Consider the following 20,676-nt stretch of genomic DNA (forward strand, 5'->3'; position numbering starts at 1 on the left):
GGTTCTTTCATTGAGTAGTTTTTGGGCTTTTTGTATGTGTCTCATTTTACATTTAATCAGTACAACATGTTTGTGATGTTATTCATTTTAAAGTCAATCAGTCAACAGATATTAATTGCACTCCCGCTGTATGCCAGAGAGTAAGACGGAGTCCTGCCCTTAGGGAGCCTGCATTCAATACACAGCCCCACTGCCTCATTTTATATGTAAAGACGCTGAAGCTCCAAGAGTTTAAGTGTATTGTCCTTGGTCAGCCAGCTAGCAAGGTCAGAACCAGGACTGAACCTAGTCTGACTTTGAGGGTCATGCCCTCTTTATAATGCAGAATTGAGTTGTACAGACTACAGCTTCTCAGTATATGTTTGTGTAATGAATGGTGGAGAATTTGTTTGGAAGACATGTTTATAAGCTGCTGAGGAGTCGAAATGGAGACCTCAGGGACATATTCAAACAATAAAGTATTCTAATAGTTAGGAAAGGCTTCCCCATCCCGTCCTTCTGAGAAGAAGAAAAAAAAAGATGAAAAAGAAGACATGAAGGGGAATAGAGGGGAGAGGAGGGGGAGTCAACAAGGAGGCTCAGGGCAGACTCTAGGTCAGTTCCATGATTTTTAACTCCTGAAGTTTCCAGTGATGTTTGCTGAGGTATCCAGGAACACTTGGTGTGAGAAGAGCCAGGTTCTGAGAAGCCTGAAGGTTATATAATTCCAGAGGCCTTCTTTCTGAAAAAGAGCCTAAAGTTACAAATGAAGCAAATAGGAACAGATTCTTAAAAGGGGCCTGCATAAGTGAGAGGTTCTGAAGCTTAAGTATCCTCAGCTCGTCAACTTCAAGGTAAATCTACCTGTGAGAGGATCTGGTGTATTTAAGTGTACGTGTGCAATAGTGAAGGACTGCGCAGAATATCCAGGTTTAGGTGGGGCAAAGCAGAAACCATGTACAGCTACTGAATATAGGAACCAGGAGGTGGGGAGAGGAGTTGGCATGAGAACACAGGTCTCATGCATTAGCAGAAATTTGGAGAGGGCTTTGGACCTCCTTACAAAGTTGAATTGGGCATATGTGTGTCGGAGGTGGGGCGGGGTTAAGTCAATAGTATTTACAGCTCTCAAGAGACCCCTTGCTATCATCAGTTCTTTTTTAAATAAATTAACAGATGAAATACTATTTATTTTTATGCCTTCTATGCTCCAATTAAATTGGAATGCTCATTGTTTTAATAATATGCCCTAATATAATTATACACCTGAACAATTCAGACTAATAACAAGATGCATTATAGGAAAGTCCCCAGTGGAGGTGAGAAAATTATTAGGGAATTTGAACTAACGGGAATGGGGACTGATTCTCAAAGTGAAGACTGGTAATAACTTTTATGGGTAGGAATTTAATGATCATTGTTAGGTGCCAGATTAATTTATACAGAAAATCTTCTTGAGCACTTAGCTGTGTTCTAGACACTAGCAATAAAAATATATATATATATGAACAAGACAAAACTTTTTCCCTCAAAGAGAAGACAGACTGGTTAGTGGCTATCTCAGTGTTTTGGGGCAAGGCAGCAGGATAGGATGGAAAAATCACTGTGGTAAGGAGATCCAAAATTCTTTTAGAAATCTTGCCATTAACTAGCAGTTTGAACTTGGCAAAGTCACATTTGCAGTGGCTTCTTTCATGGAGTGACAGAGAAGTGAGAAAGGGAGGATGTATCATGATCACTCCTGCAGGAATGTGAATCTTGTGTAGAAGACAGAGGAAGATGAACAATTAATAGACTGTAATTATCATAGGAGCTATTGAAACTCATCATCTGGAATGTTACCATATACGAGGGACCAACAAGTCAAATAACATGCTGGCAAAGGATATGTATACTTTGGATAATTGGGACTTGGCTACTTAAATTCATTCGACATTGTAATGGAGATTAGCTAGCTGTTACCCAAGTCTACTTAGTCTTCCTCTTGAGCACACGGCAAAATGAGGTTTCCCACCCTGTCTTGCAGTTAAATGTGCTGATGTGGATGAGTTCTGAGCAATGGAAGTTGTACCCAGAAGGACTTGCTCATAAGAACCTCCCCATGCAATGCTCCATATTCTTTTTGCTACAATGGCAATCTTAAAAGCTTTGTGAGAAGATGAAGGACCTAGGAGGTAGAAGGCATCTGTATCCCTGAATCATGACTTGGAAAGTAAAAATAGATGTCCACTAATCAAGAATACCTATTTGGGACATGTGTGAGAAAGAAATGTCTGTTTCGTTAATAACTAAGATTTTAAGTTTGTTTTTGCAGAGGCTAATTATCTTAATTCAGAGGTCAACAGACTATGGCCCACAGGTCAAATCTATTTTTGCACAGCCCATGAGAATAGTTTAAAATTATTTTTTACATTTTTTTAAAAAATTGAAGTATAGTTAATTTACAATATTGTGTTAGTTTCAGGTATACCTCAAAGTGAGTCAGTTATTTTTTTCAGATTATATTCCATTATATGTTATTACAAGATATTGAATATAGTTCCCTGTGCTATATGGTAAATCCTTGTTGCTTATTTATGTTATGTATAGTATTTTGTATCTGTTAATCCCATTCTCCTAATTTGTTCCTCTCTTCCTCTCTCTCCCCTTTGGTAACCATAGTTTGTTTTCTCTGTGAGTCTGTAATTTTAAAGGGTTGTTTTTTTAAAAAGGAATACGCAACAGGGACCATATGTGGCCCACAAAGTCTAAAATATTCACTATCTGGCTCTTTATAGAAAAAATTTACCAATCCCTGTTTAACCAATACAGAAATTTCATATGGCAGAGGCCATGGATTCCAGGCAGGTAAAAAGTCTTCTAATTACAAATAACTTTTCATATATAAATATGTATAATATATTGAAAAAAGAACTATAGACTTCCACTTCCAGAAGAAAAAAAGAATAACAGGGCCTAATTTTACCTTCTGAACTGAAGCAATTAAAAGAAAAAAAAAGCCTCCAAATGTATAAATGGTTTTCAAGACAACAAATAATCAGGCAATGAAGAACAGTGATCCCTGAAAGATGGGAACAAATGAGGTGAGTTCTGTGATGGCCCTCATTTTACTGCCTGGAGAGAATTGCCACACCTTGTTACAGAGAGGGAGAACCCAGGAGATGCCTGACAGCCCCTTTGAACAGAGGAGACTGAACTGGGCACCTGAGAGGCCAAGGTGGCTTGCCTTCATAAGAGAACCAGATTGGATAGAACGCTGGGGAGGAGCAGAGTCCCCTCAAGTATGTGGTTGAACACTGATTCACACAAGCATGTGAGGAAATCACGTGAGTCTGAGAAAAGAACCACTCAAAAGAATTAAGGGAAATAATTCCTGAAGCTAGTGCAGGCAGAGCTGGGGATAGTTTCTATTCCCAACAGAGTAGAAAACCTCATAATACCTGGGACCTTTAGAGTACTCAGAAGGGGTTTGCCTTAAGAGTAGGGCAAAATATGGGGCTTCCCTGGTGGCACAGTGGTTAAGAATCCGCCTGCCAGTGCAGGGGACACAGGTTCACGCCCTGGTCCGGGAAGATCCCACATGCCACGGAGCAACTAAGTCCGTGTGCCACAACTACTGAGCCTACCCTCTGGAGCCCGCGAGCCACAACTACTGAAGCGCACGCTATTAGAGCCCGTGCTCCGCAACAAGAGAAGCCACCACAATAAGAAGTCCGCACACCGCAATGAAGAGTAGCCCCCGCTCGCCGCAACTAGAGAAAGCCTGCACGCAGCAACGAAGATCCAACGCAGCCAAAAATAAACAAATAAATTAAAAAAAGAAAAAAAAAAAGAGTAGGGCAAAATAGTCCTAGAATACCGCTCTGGTTCTACCTTACAGAGTTTAAAGCAAGATCCAAAAGGATTAAACTTTTAACATGTAATTTACCTGCATCCCAGAACAAAACTCAAAATACTTGTAGGAATACAAAAGTAATCAATTCTAAAAAGCTAAAATTTACAATATCAGGCATTCAATAAAAAAATTACCATGTCAATTAAAAAAAATGAGTTGAGAACTTTGACACTTCATCAGAGAAGATATAGGGATGGTAAGTAACTGTGTGAAAGATGTTCCAATGCATTAGTCATTAGGGAAACGCAAGTTAAAACCACAACAGTGTGCTGCTGTATACCTATGAAAATGTCTAAATTTAAAAGGATTGCCTATACTAAGTTTTGGAAGGGATATGGAATAATTGGAACTCTCACATATAGAATAATATAAAGTACTGAATGTAAAATAGTACTACCACTTTTGAAAACGGGGGTTATTACTGGGGTGGCCAAAAAATTCGTTCGGGTTTTTCTGTACCATCTTACTGAAAACCCGAACGAACTTTTTGGCCAAACCAATATAACACTGGCCATATGACCTAGGCCTAAATACCTAGGTATTTACCCAAGAGAAGTAGTAGCTTATATCTGTACAAAGATTTGTACATGAATTTTCATAGTAGCTTTACTTGTAATAACTCCAAAGTAGAAACAACCCATCAACAGGATAACAAAAAAATTATAGTAAATCTATATATATTAATTTACTAGGGCTGCCATAACAATATCACAGACCTGGTAGCTAAAACAACAGAAATGTATTTTCTGACAGTTCTGGAAGCTAGAAGTCCAAGAGCAAGGTGTTGGCAGATTTGGTTTCTCTCCTTGGCTTATGGGTGGCTGTCTTCTTGCCTTGTTCTAACATGGTCTTTCCTGTGTGTGTGCGCATCCCTCTGTATATCCTAATTTCCTTTTCTTATAAGGACACGAATCGTATCGGATCAGGAACCAACCTAAGGACCCCATTTTAAGTTAACTACCTCTTTAAAAGGCCTTTTTCCAAATGCATTCTTAGAGCAATGAAGTAATAGAGGTTAAGCTTCTACATGTGAATTGGGCAGGGAGGGGATGGGGCACAATAAGTCTGTATGCAATAGAACTCTACTTAGCAATGAAAAGAAACAAACTATTGATACATGGCACAACATGGGTTAATCTCAAATAATTATGCTGAGTGAAGTAAATCAGACAAGAAAGAGTACATACAGTGTGACTCCATTTATACAAAATTCTAGGAACTGCAAACTATAGTGACAGAAAGGAGATTATTTATTGTGTTGAGATGTAAGGGGGATTTGGAGAGAAGTAAGAGAGAAGGACTACAGGGTACAGGAAGAAACTTTTGGAGGTTATGGACGGGTTCATTTTCTTATTGTGATGGTTTCATGGTTATACATATGTGTCAAAATATTTCACATTATACATTTTAATATCTATAGTTCATTGCATTTCTGCTATACCTTAGTAATTTTTTTTTTTTTTTTACAAAAGGCTATAAACAGGTCATAGCTCCATTTATAACCTGTGTCAGGCTTAAATTCACATTGCCATTTTACTATAATAATAATACTAATGATACCTACTAACAAAATGACTTGTTTGCATGTACCATCACTGTTTTAGTTTTTATCTGTTGTGAGCGCCTGATACTTTGTGCTGTACCCCCTTCTCCTTCCTTCTGGAGAAAGCACCTCCATTCTTCTGGTAATTATTTCTTTCCTTGCTCTAATTTTGGGGATGCAGGAGGAATACCTGCTCCTCTAGACACAGTTGATGGGTGGGCACTTGAATCTAGTTACGTCACTCACTGGGGTTTTTCTTACTAAAACTGGGATGAGTTAACTCTTTTTAGAGAGAAAAGATGTAGGATGAGGGGTTTTCAGTTGTGGTATCCATGTTTCCTTCCATATAGAGGAAGTCAGTGGGGGAGAGTGGAGTCACCACCTAGAAAAGCAGAAATGAGAGCTAGGGAGAGAATTGGCATTGTTTGATGTTCCGGTTTTGGTTCCAGTTGTTCCTGAGAACCAACGATAGGCCTGACCTTTCCCTGTATTTCTTTTTTCCATTTTCGTATGCTTTGTGTGCTAATAATTTCCTCATTTATCAAGTTACTTTAAATTAGGCTTCTGTCATACCAAATACTATTAACAGTTTACTATGTATTTAAGAAGTCTGTTTCTAATTTCTCTTTCTTTCAGTGCCTGAGATCTTGGCATAGCCCTGAGTCAGTAATTGGTGTAGGTCTTACCAAATCAACAACTTTCCTTTAACATGTATATGAAATACCTACTAAGCCCAAGGTACTGTATTTCATGCTGAAAGACTTTCTTATCAAGAATGCATTTAACCAGCCACTCAGGTTTTGAACAGCTAAGTAATTTTGAGGAGCCCCACTGTAAATACTTTTGTGGCAAAACTCCCACGCGTACATTGCTGAAAATAATAGATGGAGCCCCAAATTGAACTCATTAGAATTATGTGACCACAGGGAAATGAAAAGAATTAAATGATAACTTTTATCTTAGAATCCTTTGGATTCTAAATCAACTGTGGACTAGAAACTGGCTCCTAGACTTTGTCTTTTATGGTAATGTACTCCATAATCAAGAGAATGCTCTTTTGGTTCTGAGGAATTTTAATTTAACAAAATACTTTGAATTCAGTCATCTATTTCCCTCTATTGGTGCAAACCAGTGAGAGGTAAAGAAACTGAGCACGTGTTATAGCTCTTCCTTACAGTGTTTTTGTTTTATTTATTTGTTTTGTTTTTAATTTGCCTTTTGTGTTGCACATTGAAGTTGATGGCTTATTTTTCTGAGTAGTTTAAGGAGTAAAAATAGGTCTTTCCCTGTTACTGGAGGGCCCTTTTTCTACAGTGTGGTGGTGCTTCTTAAGAGTCAAGTGCCAAGTACCCTCTTACCCTTCATACAGGTTGAATAGTCCTGAGGAAAATGTCTTAGGAATGATTAGATCATGGCATAGTAGAGTGCTAAACAAATAATAGGCAGTTAATAAATGTCTATTAAGTGAGAAGTATTCAGAAAATCTATAATATTCACATACGAAGCTACTTCTGTCTCTAAACTTCTTAAGGTATTCTTTAAACATTAATAACATAATAAAAAAGTATACGCTACTGGAAAAGCTTCAAGTTTTTGGAGTAAACACAAATTTGTGTCTCCACCTTTGTCTGAATAATAGTGCCTGACAAGAACTCTTGTAGCTCGTCAGTCCAGGAGAAGAGCCCAGCATTTTCTATACCAGAGTATCGTGTTTGTAACATTTCTCATATTTACCAAACTGTGACCCTTGGGGGGACCTTCATGATGGCGGAGGAGTAAGACATGGAGATCACCTTCCTCCCCACAGATACATCAAAAATACATCTACATGTGGAGCAACTCCTACAGAACACCTACTGAACGCTGGCAGAAGACCTCAGACTTCCCAAAAGGCAAGAAAATCCCCACGTACCTGGGTAGGGCAAAAGAAAAAAGAAAAAAACAGAGACAAAAGAATAGAGACAGGACCTGCACCTCTGGGAGGGAGCTGTGAAGGAGGAAAAGTTTCCACACACTAGGAAGCCCCTTCACTGGCAGAGACAGGGGGTGGGTGGGAGGGAAACTTTGGAGCCATGGAGGAGAGCGTAGCAACAGGTGCAGAGGGGAAAGTGGAGAGATTCCCGCACAGAGGATCGGTGCTGACCAGCACTCATCAGCCTGAGAGGCTTGTCAGCTCACCCACCAGGACGGGTGGTAGCTGGGAGCTGAGGCTCGGGCTTCAGAGGTCAGATACCAGGGAGAGGACTGGGGCTGGCTGCGTGAACACAGCCTAAAGGGGGCTAGTGCGCCACAACTAGCCAGGAGGGAGTCCAGGAAAAGCTCTGGACCTGCCTGAGAGGCAACTGTTTCGGGGTGTGCAAGGAGAGGGGATTCAGAGCACCGCCTAAATGAGCTCCAGAGACGGGCGCAAGCCACGGCTATCAGCGCAGACACCAGAGACAGGCATGAAACACTAAGGCTGCTGCTGCAGCCACCAAGAGGCCTGTGTGCAAGCACAGGTCGCTATCCACACCTCCCCTCCCCGGACCCTGTGCAGCCCGCCACTGCCAGGGTCCTGTGATCCAGAGACAACTTCCCCGGGAGAAGGCATGGTGCGCCTCAGGCTGGTGCAACGTCATGCTGGCCTCTGCAGCCACAGGCTTGCCCCGCATTCCACTTATAACTACCGTACCCCTCCCTCCCCCCTGGCCTGAATGAACAAGAGCCCCCTAATCAGCCACTGCTTTAACCCTGTCCTCTCTGGACGGGCAACAGATGCGTGAGGCAGGCCTACACGCAGAGGTGGAGCCAAAACCAAAGCTGAACCCCAGGAGCTGTGCGAACAAAGAAGAGAAAGGGAAATCTCTCCATGCAGCCTCCGGAGCAGCAGATTAAATCCCCACAATCAACTTGAGATACCCTGCATCTGTGGAATACCTGAATAGACAACAAATCAACCCAAAATTGAGGTGGTTGACCCTGGGAGCAACTGTAGACTTGGGGTTTACTGTCCACGACTGATTTGTTTCTGAATTTTATGTTTATCTTAGTTTAGTTTTTAGCACTTGTTATCATTGGTGGATTTGTTTATTTGTTTGGTTGCTCTCTTCTTTATTATTATTTTATTTTAATAATTAAAAAATTATTTAAAAAACAATTGTTTTTCTTTCCTTTTTTCTCCCTGAGCCATGTGGCTGACAGGCGCTTGGTGCTCCGGACTGGTGTCAGGTCTGAGCTTCTGAGGCAGGAGAGCCGAGTTCAGGACATTGGACCACAAGAGACCTCCCGACCCCATGTAATATCAATTGGCAAGCGCTCTCCCAGAGATCTGTGTCTCAAATCTAAGGCCCAGCTCCACCTGACCTCCAGCAAGCTCCAGTGCTGGACACCCCATGCCAAACAACTAGCAAGACAGGAACACAGCCCCACCCATTAGCAGAGAGGCTGCCTAAAATCATAATAAGGTCACAGACACCACAAAACACACCACCAGATGCAGCCATGCCCACCAGAAAGACAAAATCCAGCCCCACCCACCAGAACACAAGCACTAGTTCCCTCAACCAGGAAGCCTACACAAGCCACGGAACCAACCACAACCACTAGGGGCAGACACCAAAAACAATGGGAACTACGAACCTGCAGCCTGCGAGAAGGAGACCCCAAACACAATAAGTTAAACAAAATAGAAGGCAGAGAAATATGCAGCAGATGAAGGAGCAAAGTAAAAAACCACCAGACCAAACAAATGAAGAGGAAATAGACAGTCTACCTGAAAGAGAATTCTGAGTAATGATAGTAAAGATGATCCAAAATCTTGGATATAGAATGAAGAAAATAAAAAAACGTTTAACAAGGACCTAGGAAAACTAAAGAGCAAACAAAAATGAGGAACAACACAATAAATGAAATTGAAAACTCTCTAGAAGGAATCAGTAGCAAAATAACTGAGGCAGAAGAATGGATAAGTGACCTGAAAGATAAAATAGTGGAAAAAACTACCACAGAGCAGAATAAAGAAAAAAGATTGAAAAGAATTGAAGATAGTCTCAGAGACCTCTGGGACAACATTAAAAGCACCAACATTCGAATTATAGGGATCCCTCCAGAATAAGAGAAAAAGAAACGGCCTGAGAAAATATTTGAAGAGATTATAGTTGAAACTTCCCTGACATGGGAAAGGAAATAGTCATTCAAGTCCAGAAAGCACAGAGAGTCCCACACAGGATAAATCCAAGAAGAAACATGCAAAGACACATATTAATCAAACTAACAAAAATTAAATACTAAGAAAAAATATTAAAAGCAGCAAGGGAAAAGCAACAAATAACATACAAGGGAATCCCCATAAGGTTAACGGTTGATCTTTCAGCAGAAACTCGGCAAACCACAATGGAGTGGCAGGACATATTTTTTTTTTTTTTTTTTTTTTGATCTTTAAAACAAAACTTTATAGATATAGTTGAAACTATCCTTGTACTTCCTCCACAATCTCACTTTTTTCTTCAAAGCTAAGTACTACTGCATCTATGTTCTTATCATTTGGTGCACATGTACATACCTATATTTGCATATATCTATATACATATGTGTACATATATACTACATATACATGTATAAAAAGTGACAAAACACTGGTGTGTATAATCAACAAAACTTGCTATCATAATATATGTTTGCAACCTTTTTTTACACAAAATTGTTTTTACAATCTTGTAAAACTGGATAATTCAATTTGGATAATTCAAGTATTCAAGTACAACTGCATTCACTTTGCTGTTGTTTGATGATCCATTGTATTTATAGTTTATTCATGCTTTACAATCTTGAAATCTACTTCATTTGTTTTCTTTTCTAATGCAAATAATGTTGAAATGAGTAACATTACACTTATCTCATCATACAAGTATAGGAAAGTTTTCTCTGGGATATATTGGTACCAGGGGTTTTCCTGCATCTTAGAATATGAGTATAAGACTTTGTCCGATTTAATAATAATGATAGCCAAAATGTTTAAGTTCTGTTTCTGAATAATCTATTTGCCTATCCCTGGTTCAACACCCAAATTCTTGAATTTTATAGATTTGTGTCTTAAACCTTTAAATGTCATATCTTCTCTCCTTGGGTTTATGTTATATTGTCTGGTCTATTCGTGGCTTTTAAAATTCCCTAAAAATTTAATGAAGGGTTTTTCTTTTTTTTTTTTTTTTAAACATCTTTATTGGAGCATAATTGCTTTACAATGGTATGCTAGTTTCAGCTTCACAACAAAATGAATCAGTTATATATATACATATGTTCCCATATCTCTTCCCGCTTGCGTCACCCTCCCTCCCACCCTCCCTATCCCACCCCTCCAGGCTGTCACACAGCACCGAGCTGATCTCTCTGTGCTATGCGGCTGCTTCCCACCAGCTATCTACCTTACGTTTGGTAGTGTATACATGTCCATGCCTCTTTATTGCTTTGTCACCGTTTACCCTTCCCCCTCCCCACAGCCTCAAGTCCATTCTCTAGTAAGTCTGTGTCTTTATTCCTGTTTCACCCCTAGGTTTTTCATGACATTTTTTTCCCCTTAAATTCCATATATATATGTTAGCATACGGTATTTGTCTCTATCTTTCTGACTTACTTCACTCTGTATGACAGACTCTAGGTCTATCCACCTCATTACAAATAGCTCAATTTCGTCTCTTTTTATGGCTGAGTAATACTCCATTGTATATATGTGCCACATCTTCTTTATCCATTCATCCGATGATGGACACTTAGGTTGTTTCCATCTCTGGGCTATTGTAAATAGAGCTGCAATGAACATTTTGGTACATGACTCTTTTTGAATTATGGTTTTCTCAGGGTATATGCCCAGTAGTGGGATTGCTGGGTCATATGGTAGTTCTATTTGTAGCTTTTTAAGGAACCTCCATACTGTTCTCCACAGTGGCTGTATCAATTTACATTCCCACCAACAGTGTAAGAGGGTTCCCTTTTCTCCACACCCTCTCCAGCATTTATTGTTTCTAGATTTTTTGATGATGGCCATTCTGACTGGTGTGAGATGATATCTCATTGTAGTTTTGATTTGCATTTCTCTAATGATTAGTGATGTTGAGCATTCTTTCATGTGTTTGTTGGCACTCTGTATATCTTCTTTGGAGAAATGTCTATTTAGGTCTTCTGCCCATTTTTGGATTGGGTTGTTTGTTCTTTTGTTATTAAGCTGCATGAGCTGCTTATAAATTTTGGAGATTAATCCTTTGTCAGTTGCTTCATTTGCAAATATTTTCTCCCATTCTGAGGGTTGTCTTTTGGTCTTCTTTATGGTTTCCTTTGCTGCGCAAAAGCTTTTAAGTTTCATTAGGTCCCATTTGTTTACTTTTGTTTTTATTTCCATTTCTCTAGGAGGTGGGTCAGAAAGGATCTTGCTGTGATTTATGTCATAGAGTGTTCTGTGGCAGGACATATTTAAAGTGATGAAAGGGAAAAATCTACAACCAAGATTACTCTACTCGGCAAAGATCTCATTCAGATTCGTTGGAGAAATTAAAACCTTTACAGACAAGCAAAAGTTAAGAGAATTCAGCACCACCAAACCAGCTTTACAACAAATGCTAAAGGAACTTCTCTAGGCAGAAAACACAGGAGAAGGAAAAGGCCTACAATAACAAACCCAAAACAATTAAGAAAATGGTAATAGGAACACACATATTGATAATTACCTTAAATGTAAATAGATTAAATGCTCCAACCAAAAGATATAGACTGGCTGAATGGATACAAAAACAAGACGCATATGTATGCTGCTGACAAGAGACCCACTTCAGACTTAGGGACACATACAGACTGAAAGTAAGGGGATGGAAAAAGATATTCCATGCAAATGGAAATCAAAAAGCTGGAGTAGCAATTCTCATATCAGACAAAATAGACTTTAAAGACTATTACAAGAGACAAGGAAACTACATAATAATCAGGGGATCAATCCATGAAGAAGATATAACAATTGTAAATATTTATGCACCCAACATAGGAGCACCTCAATACAAAGGCTAACAGCCATAAAAGGGGAAATCAATAGTAACACAATAATAGTAGGGAACTCTAACACCCTACTTTTACCAATGGACAGATCATCCAAAATGAAAATAAATAAGGAAATACAAGATTTAAATGATACATTAAACAAGATGGACTTAATTGATTTTTAAACGGCATTCCATCTAAAAACAGCAGAATACACTTTCTTCTCAAGTGCTCATAGAACATTTTCCAGGATAGATCATATCTTGGGTCACAAATCAAGACTTGGTAAATTTAACAAAATTGAAATTGTATCAAGTATCTTTTCCAACCACAATGCTATGAGACGAGATACTAATTCCATGAAAAAGCTGTAAAAAATACAAACACATGGAGGCTAAATAATACACTACTAAATGACCAAGGGATTACTGAAGGAATCAAAGAGGAAATTTTAAAAATACCTAGAAACAAATGACAATGAAAACACGAGGACCCAAAACCTAAGGGATGCAGCAAAAGCAGTTCTAAGAGGGAAGTTTATAGCAATACAATACTACCTCAAGAAACAAGAAAAAGCTCAAATAAACAATCTAACCTTACACCTAAAGCAATTAGAGAAGGAAGAAAAAAAACACTCAAAGTTAGCAGAAGGAAAGAAATCATAAAGATCAGATCAGAAATAAATGAAAAAGAAATGAAGGAAATGATAGCAAAGATCAATAAAACAAAAGCTGGTTCTTTGGGAAGATAAACAAAATTGATAAAACATTAGCCAGACTCATCAAGAAAATAACGAAGAAGACTCAAATCACCAGAATTAGAAATGAAAAAGGAGAAGTAACAACTGACACTGCAGAAATACAAAGGCTCATGAGAGATTACTACAAGCAACTATATGCCAATAAAATGGACAACCTGGAAGAAATGGACAAAGTCTTAGAAAAGCACAACCTTCTGAGACTGAACCAGGAAGAAATAGAAAATATAAACGGACCAATCACAAGCACTGAAATTGAAACTGTGTTAAAATTCTTCCAACAAACAAAAGCCCATGGTCAGATGGCTCCCTAGGCGACTTCTATCAAACATTTAGAGAAGAGCTAACACCTAACCTCCTCACACTCTTCCAAAATATAGCAGAGGGAGGAACACTCCCAAACTCATTCTACGAGGCCACCATCACCCTGATTCCAAAACCAGACAAAGATGTCACAAAAAAAACTACAGGCCAATATCACTGATGAACATAGATGCAAAAATCCTCAACAAAATACTAGCAAACAGAATCCAACAGCACACTAAAAGGATCATAAACCATGATCAAGTGGGGTTTATCCCAGGAATGCAAGCATTCTTCAGTATACACAAATCTATCAAAGTGGCACACCATATTAACAAATTGAAGGAGAAAACCCATATGATAATCTCAACAGATGCAGAAAAATCTTTCAACAAAATTCAACACCCATTTATGATAAAAAAAATCCTCCAGAAAGTAGGCATAGAGGGAACCTACCTCAACCTAATAAAGGCCATATATGACAAACCCACAGCCAACCTCATTCTCAATGGTGAAGAACTGAAACCATTTCCTCTAAGATCAGGAAAAAGACAAGGTTGCCCACTCTCACCACTATTATTCAACATAGTTTTGGAAGTTTTAGCTACAGCAGTCAGAGAAGAAAAAGAAAAGGATTATAAATTGGAAAAGAAGTAAAACTGTCACTGTTTGCCGATGACATGATACTATACATAGAGAATCCTAAAGATGCTACCAGAAAACTACTAGAGCTAATCAATGAATTTGGTAAAGTAGCAGGATACAAAATTAATGCACACAAATCTCTTGGATTCCTATATACTAATGACAAAAAATCTGAAAGAGAATTTAAGGAAACACTCCCTTTTGCCACTGCAACAAAAAGAATAAAATACCTAGGAATAAACCTACCTAAGGAGACAAAAGACCTGTATGCAGAAAACTATAAGACACTGATGAAAGAAATTAAAGACGATACAAACAGATGGAGAGATATACCATGTTCTCAGATGGAAGAATCAACATTGTGCAAATGACTATAATACCCAAAGCAATCTACAGATTCAGTGCAATCCCTATCAAAGTACCAATGGCATTTTTCACAGAACTGGAACAAAAAATTTCACAATGTGTGTGGAAACACAATAGACCCCAAATAGCCAAAGCAATCTTGAGAATGAAAAATGGAGCTGGAGGAATCAGGCTACCAGACTTCAGACAATACTATAAACCTGCCGTAATCAAGACAGTATGGTACTGGCTCAAAAACAGAAATATAACTCAAGGGAATAGGATAGAAAGCCCAGTGATAAACCCATGCACATATGGTAACTTTTTCTTTGATAAAGGCAAGAATACACAATGGAGAAAAGACAGCGTCTTCAATAAGTGGTGCTGGGAAAACTGGACAGCTACATGTAAAAGAATGAAATTAGAACACTCCCTAACACCAGACACAAAAATAAACTCAAAATGGATTAAAGACCTAAATGTTAAGCCAGTCATAAAACTCTTAGAAGAACACACAGACAGAACACTCTGTGACATAAATCACAGCAAGATCCTTTTTGACCCACCTCCTAGATAAATGGAAATAAAAACAAAAATAAACAAATGGGACCTAATGAAACTTAAAAGCTTTTGCACAGGAAAGGAAACCATAAACAAGATGAAAAGACAACCCTCAGAATGGGAGAAAATATTTGCAAATGAAGCAAGTGACAAAGGATTAATCTCCAAAATATACAAGCAGCTCATGCAGCTCAATATCAAAAAAAAAAACAACCCAATCCAAAAATGAGCAGAAGACCTAAATAGACATTTCCCCTAAGAAGATATACAGATGGCCAAGAGGCACATGAAAAGATACTTAACATCACTAATTATTAGAGAAATGCAAGTCAAAACTACAATGAGGTATCACCTCACACCAGTCAGAATGGCCATCATCAAAAAATCTACAAACAGTAAATGCTGGAGAGGATGTGGAGAAAAGGGAACCCTCTTGCACTGTTGGTGGGAGTGTAAATTGATACAGCCACTATGGAGAACAGTGTGAAGTTTCCTTAAAAATCTAAAAATAGAACTAACATATGACCCAGCAATCCCACTACTGGGCATATACCCCGAGAAAACCATAGTTCAGAGTCATGTACCACAATGTCCATTGCAGCACTATTTACAATAGCCAGGACATTGAAGCAACCTAAGTGTCCATTGACAGATGAATGGATAAAGAAGATGTGGCACATATATACAATGGAATATTACTCAGCCATAAAAAGAAATGAAATTGAGTTATTTGTAGTGAGATGGATGGACCTAGAATCTGTCATACAGAGTGAAGTAAGTCTGAAAGAGAAAAACAAATATTTTATGCTAACACATATATATGGAATCTAAAAAAAATGAAAAAGTTTCTGATGAACATAGGGGCAGGACAGCAATAAAGACGCAGACATAGAGAATGGACTTGAGGACAGGCAGAAGGGAATGGCAAGCTGGGGTGAAGTGAGAGAGTAGCTTTGACATATATACACTACCAAATGTAAAATAGATAGCTAGTGGGAAGCAGCTGCGTCGCACAGGGAGATCAGCTCTGTGCTTTGTGACCACCTAGAGGGGTGGGATAGGGAGGGTGGGAGGGAATTGCAAGAGGGAGGTGATAGGGGGATATATGTATACATATAGCTGATTCACTTTGTTATACAGCAGAAACTAACGCAACATTGTAAAGCAATTATACTCCAATAAAGAGGTTAAGGAAAACCCCAAAACTGTGACCCTTACCTCACCCAAGCCTCTTGGAGTGACCTTACTTTTCTATCTCTCTTCAGTGAGAATCTAGCTGTGATTAATAAATACCTTTTTTCCCCCTTAACTCACCGTTTTTTTTATATTATACAAGTAATACTTTTGTCACTGTATAAATGTGAAGAAATGAACTAAAAAAAGAAAAAAGAAATCACTCTTCATTTCCCTGCCCAGGGATGTCTGTTGTTAACCTATTGGTAAGTTAATAACATCTTATTATTTCCTTTTCTTTCCCTTATCTTTTTCTTTCTCTCTCTCTTACACACACACACACACACACACACACACACACACACACACATAATATGTGCCTTACTGTTTTAAACTGCAGTAGAATTGTACTCTTCATCCCATATCACGAAAAGTTTCAGTGTCAACAAAAACACACACAGTATCATTTTTAATGACAGTACAGGATTTTCTTGTACAGTTATGCCTCAGTGTAGCTTTAGATATACTTAAAATATTAGTGACATGAGGTATGGTTTTCAGAATGCCAGCTAGTCCTTCTTTCTCAGACTTGGCTATATCACATAGTCTCACTCTCTCCATTTCCACCTAGAAAGCAAGACTCTCTAAATTTACCAGAACATTACACAGGGATGGTGTGTGGGATTAATAAATACTTGAGACAATAACTTAGGAGGTAAAAATTTAAGGATTGGCCTGAGACAAAATTGCAAAAAAGGAGAGACTGATTTTGAGACTCAACTTTCCCATCTGTAATATGGCGTTAATATCATAGGAGTGTAGAGGACAAACATTCGACAATGAATGAGAAAGAATCAACCACTGAGACGGACATCTAAAAAGATGTCAGCAAATAGTACTGTCCCATCCCTACCTTCCTGCTCTGAATTTTTCTTTTCTCTCCTCCTTGCTTTGTCAGTTGTTTTCTCTTTTTCCTCTGATCCCCAGGGATCTTGTGTTCTCTGTCTTTCCTGTTAAAAGCCCAGCCTTCAGACTCTTCCTTCAATGCTACATATGTCAGTAATTATTAGGTGCTTAAAGAACAGGTAGTGGGTGGAGTTCTAAGTGGAATTTCAGATGTTTGCCATTGGGCTGGGTGAGATTTACTCCCGGTCGGTGGGGATTCATTTACCGCGCTCACCATGCATGAGTCTACTGTGATAGCCAGTAATAACAAGGTTGATATTCAAAATATTTAACCAACTGGTTCTTCCTCATCAGCCTGGATGTTGACAGAAAACAAATGGTTTGGCCAGACTGTCTGAACTGGATGTATGTTGACCTTGGTAAATCATTTTACAGACGCTTGAGTTCTTCACTCTGTTACCTGGGCTATGCACCTTTGTGGTAGCAGCTGTGGGGTGGTGGAAAGAATGTGGGATTTGAAAACAAGACTTCTATTCAAATCCTGGATCTGTCATTTCCTAGCTGTGTAATTTTGGCCTCAGTTTTCTCATTTCTAAAGCAGAATTATAATATCTACTTTCCAGGGTTGGTTTGTTTGTCTTTGGTGAGGCTCAAAAGAGATATTTTTCTATGGGAATGTTTCATAAGGAGAGAAATTAGTTGTTCAGGAGTTCTAGTTCTCTGTATGTGACAAAGATAGCACCAACAATGCACCCAAACTACAACTAGGAAAGATTCCAGATTTAGTTTAAAATATTCCATATTTCAAGTCTTAGTGAGATGTATATTTCTGGATGTTTGAGGCTCTTTCTCAACTATGAAATAAGGATTTGTCCTCAATTATTGTTAATGTTCCGTCCAACCCTTCAAACCTATGCTGTCAGGAGCCAGGGTTTTTTATTAGGCAATTTATTTGGAGGGGTGTGTGTCTTCTCTGCCAGGCTGGCCAGACTCATTTTAACTGAGTACAGATGCTTCAAGGCCAGGCTCAAATGATTCTGGTCCAAATCCATGAATGGTCCAGAAAATGAGAGATGCAGACAAAAGGTTTCAGGTTTCTCAATCAAAGTTTCCTGTGGCCAGACCAGCTATTGTGTACTGCTTTCCCAGCTGACTCAACCCTGACCTGTCATGCTGTGCCTGATATTTATATTTCTGGAAATGGTTAGCCACATTACTAGGTAATAAGGTTGCAAATTCCAAGTCTCCCCTGTAATTCAGGTCAGATGTTGTCCTGGGAGTGGGTGGGAAGGCAGAGAGGCCAAAACTGAGGTTGCTATGCTTGAGGGCAGATGATGAGATCATGCCTGGCTGGCTGCAATATTCTGCAGTAGTTATTTGTACTTTGGGGAAGGACCTACTGAGCTCTTAGCTCAAGTTTTCTTGTTCATGATTTAGATTTATATCGCACTTGAAGTTTTTCAATTTTTAGCACTTCATATTTAATGGAATTTGCCTTTAAGAAATAGAATATTGGTATGGAAAGAGAACCAAGAGGTTAAATAATCCAACCACTCTTTAGAGATGAGGGGAAGACACATGGAGAAAACGTCGTTGACTTGCTCAGGGCCACAGAGCTGCTAAGTGGAAGAGTCAGGTCTAAAGGGCCCAGTTCCTGATTCCAAGTTGACTGCTTGGTTCAAAATCACTTTTCCATCCTGCTTCCTATTGGTGTGATTTGTCCTTGGACACCCCTGATGTTCTCAGTTGGCCTCATCCGTTTGCTCTAAATGAGCACTGTTGTTCCTAACGTACACATCCTGGGACATGATCCACATACAGGGACCTAAAAGTGCTCAGGGTGTGGCAAAACTAGCAAACAAAACACAAAAAACAAACCCTGGGAAGGAGGGGAAGGGCAGAGGAATAAAAGGGACCAGAGGGTAGGATGCTGAAGGTGACAGAATCCACACTGACGCAGGTGCAGATTCAGTGGCTAAGGCAAGACAGCCATGTATTTTAAGTCCTCCCTTGGGGTGCCAAGTGTCGTGTCCCGGCTGCCTGTCTCCTTTGCTTCTCACATACTGGCACCTGGAGGGGGAGGGTTTGTCAGTCGAAAGGCACCACCAGCACTTCCCCTCAGGCCTTTCAGACTGCCAGGAACTGACTTGTAATTGCTGGAGCCAGCTAGTCAGCTTCAAGTTCCTGATGTCTGGTAATGGGTAGGAACAAAGGGTAGGAGGCTAAGTAGGGAACAGGATAGCGCTGTGGCTGGAAAGTGAAACGGCATGAGCAGTGGCTCCAGCAGGAAGACGCAGAGACACACACTCAGATGATGCATGTCCTGACATGTCCCACACTCTCATCAGTACACTCACACCTGCGGCAGTAGGAGGAGGGGAGAGCCCACAAAGCCGTGTTACTGACGTGCATTCCACTGCCTTGGAGGTCCATGACCCTGCTGCAGAAGAGCTCAGAGTCTGGAGGAGGGAGCCCCGGGTGGCCTGGCAGGGTTCCCAAGTCTCCCAACATGGGAATCACCTATGCTTCTTGTTCAACGTGCAGTTTCTGCCGTTTCCCAGGTCCCAGGGGAGACTGATGGGGCTTGGTTGTCTCCTTGAGCAAGTTATTAAAGTGATTCTGAGAACGAGGCATGTTTGCGGGAACACTGACAAGGAAGGAGGAGCCGGGCTTTGGAATTGGATGAACTGGGGTTTTGAACCCTGTATTTTTGCTTCATAATCTTGAGCAAGTGTTTTCTGAACTGTAACTGAGAGGCTGTACAGTGAAGAGGTCAAGGGTGTAGCCTCTGGAGCCAGAGTGCCTGGGTTTGAGATCTTGGCTCTGTTCTTATTAGGCCTGTGACATTAGGCAAGCTGTTTAACTTCCTTTCACCTCAATTTCCAACCTGTAAAACAGGATGATGATTAGAGCACTTTTCTCATTCTTTTATGAAGACTGAGTTATTACATTAATTTCCTTGGAAAGGTACCTTGTTCATTGTAAAGACCATATAGCACTTGCTGTTAACATTAAACAATGGACAATGATATTATGTTTCCATCTTTTGTTAAGATTTGTGCATATAAGATGATGTAGATAAATTACCTTTTATGAAGTTGATGTTCAATAAACAGTATATCTTTATTATGAGCAGGCTACATGAGAATGTTTGCAAACATGGTCTGTATGAGACCTTATTACTATATCACAAACAGAGTACTGAACATCTTAAGAGACCCCAGGAAAGGGGAATGTTGAGAAGAGTCTTTCTCAAGCCCAATTTATCAGTCATGCCCCAGCTGAGAGTATCAGACACTATAGCTCCTCTAAGGGCAGATGAGTACATCCATTGTCTGAACGATAGTGTGGATGAGCAATGCTGAAGACAATTTCAGAGGCCTGGACAACTGTTATTAGTTCAAATCAACTCAGATCCTGGTAAAAAATTAAATGGATTTTTAAAACGTAGCTCATTTGAAAACTGCTAAAATGCATGAGAATGGCTCCGGAAATCCCATCTGTTTTATATTTACAGAACTCCTCGTTCCTTTGGTCTGGGCACAACTTACTCACTTTTCATTGTGT

The sequence above is a fragment of the Grampus griseus genome (genome assembly GCF_964374135.1).
Source record: "Grampus griseus genome assembly, chromosome: 5".
Lineage (NCBI taxonomy): Eukaryota > Metazoa > Chordata > Mammalia > Artiodactyla > Delphinidae > Grampus > Grampus griseus.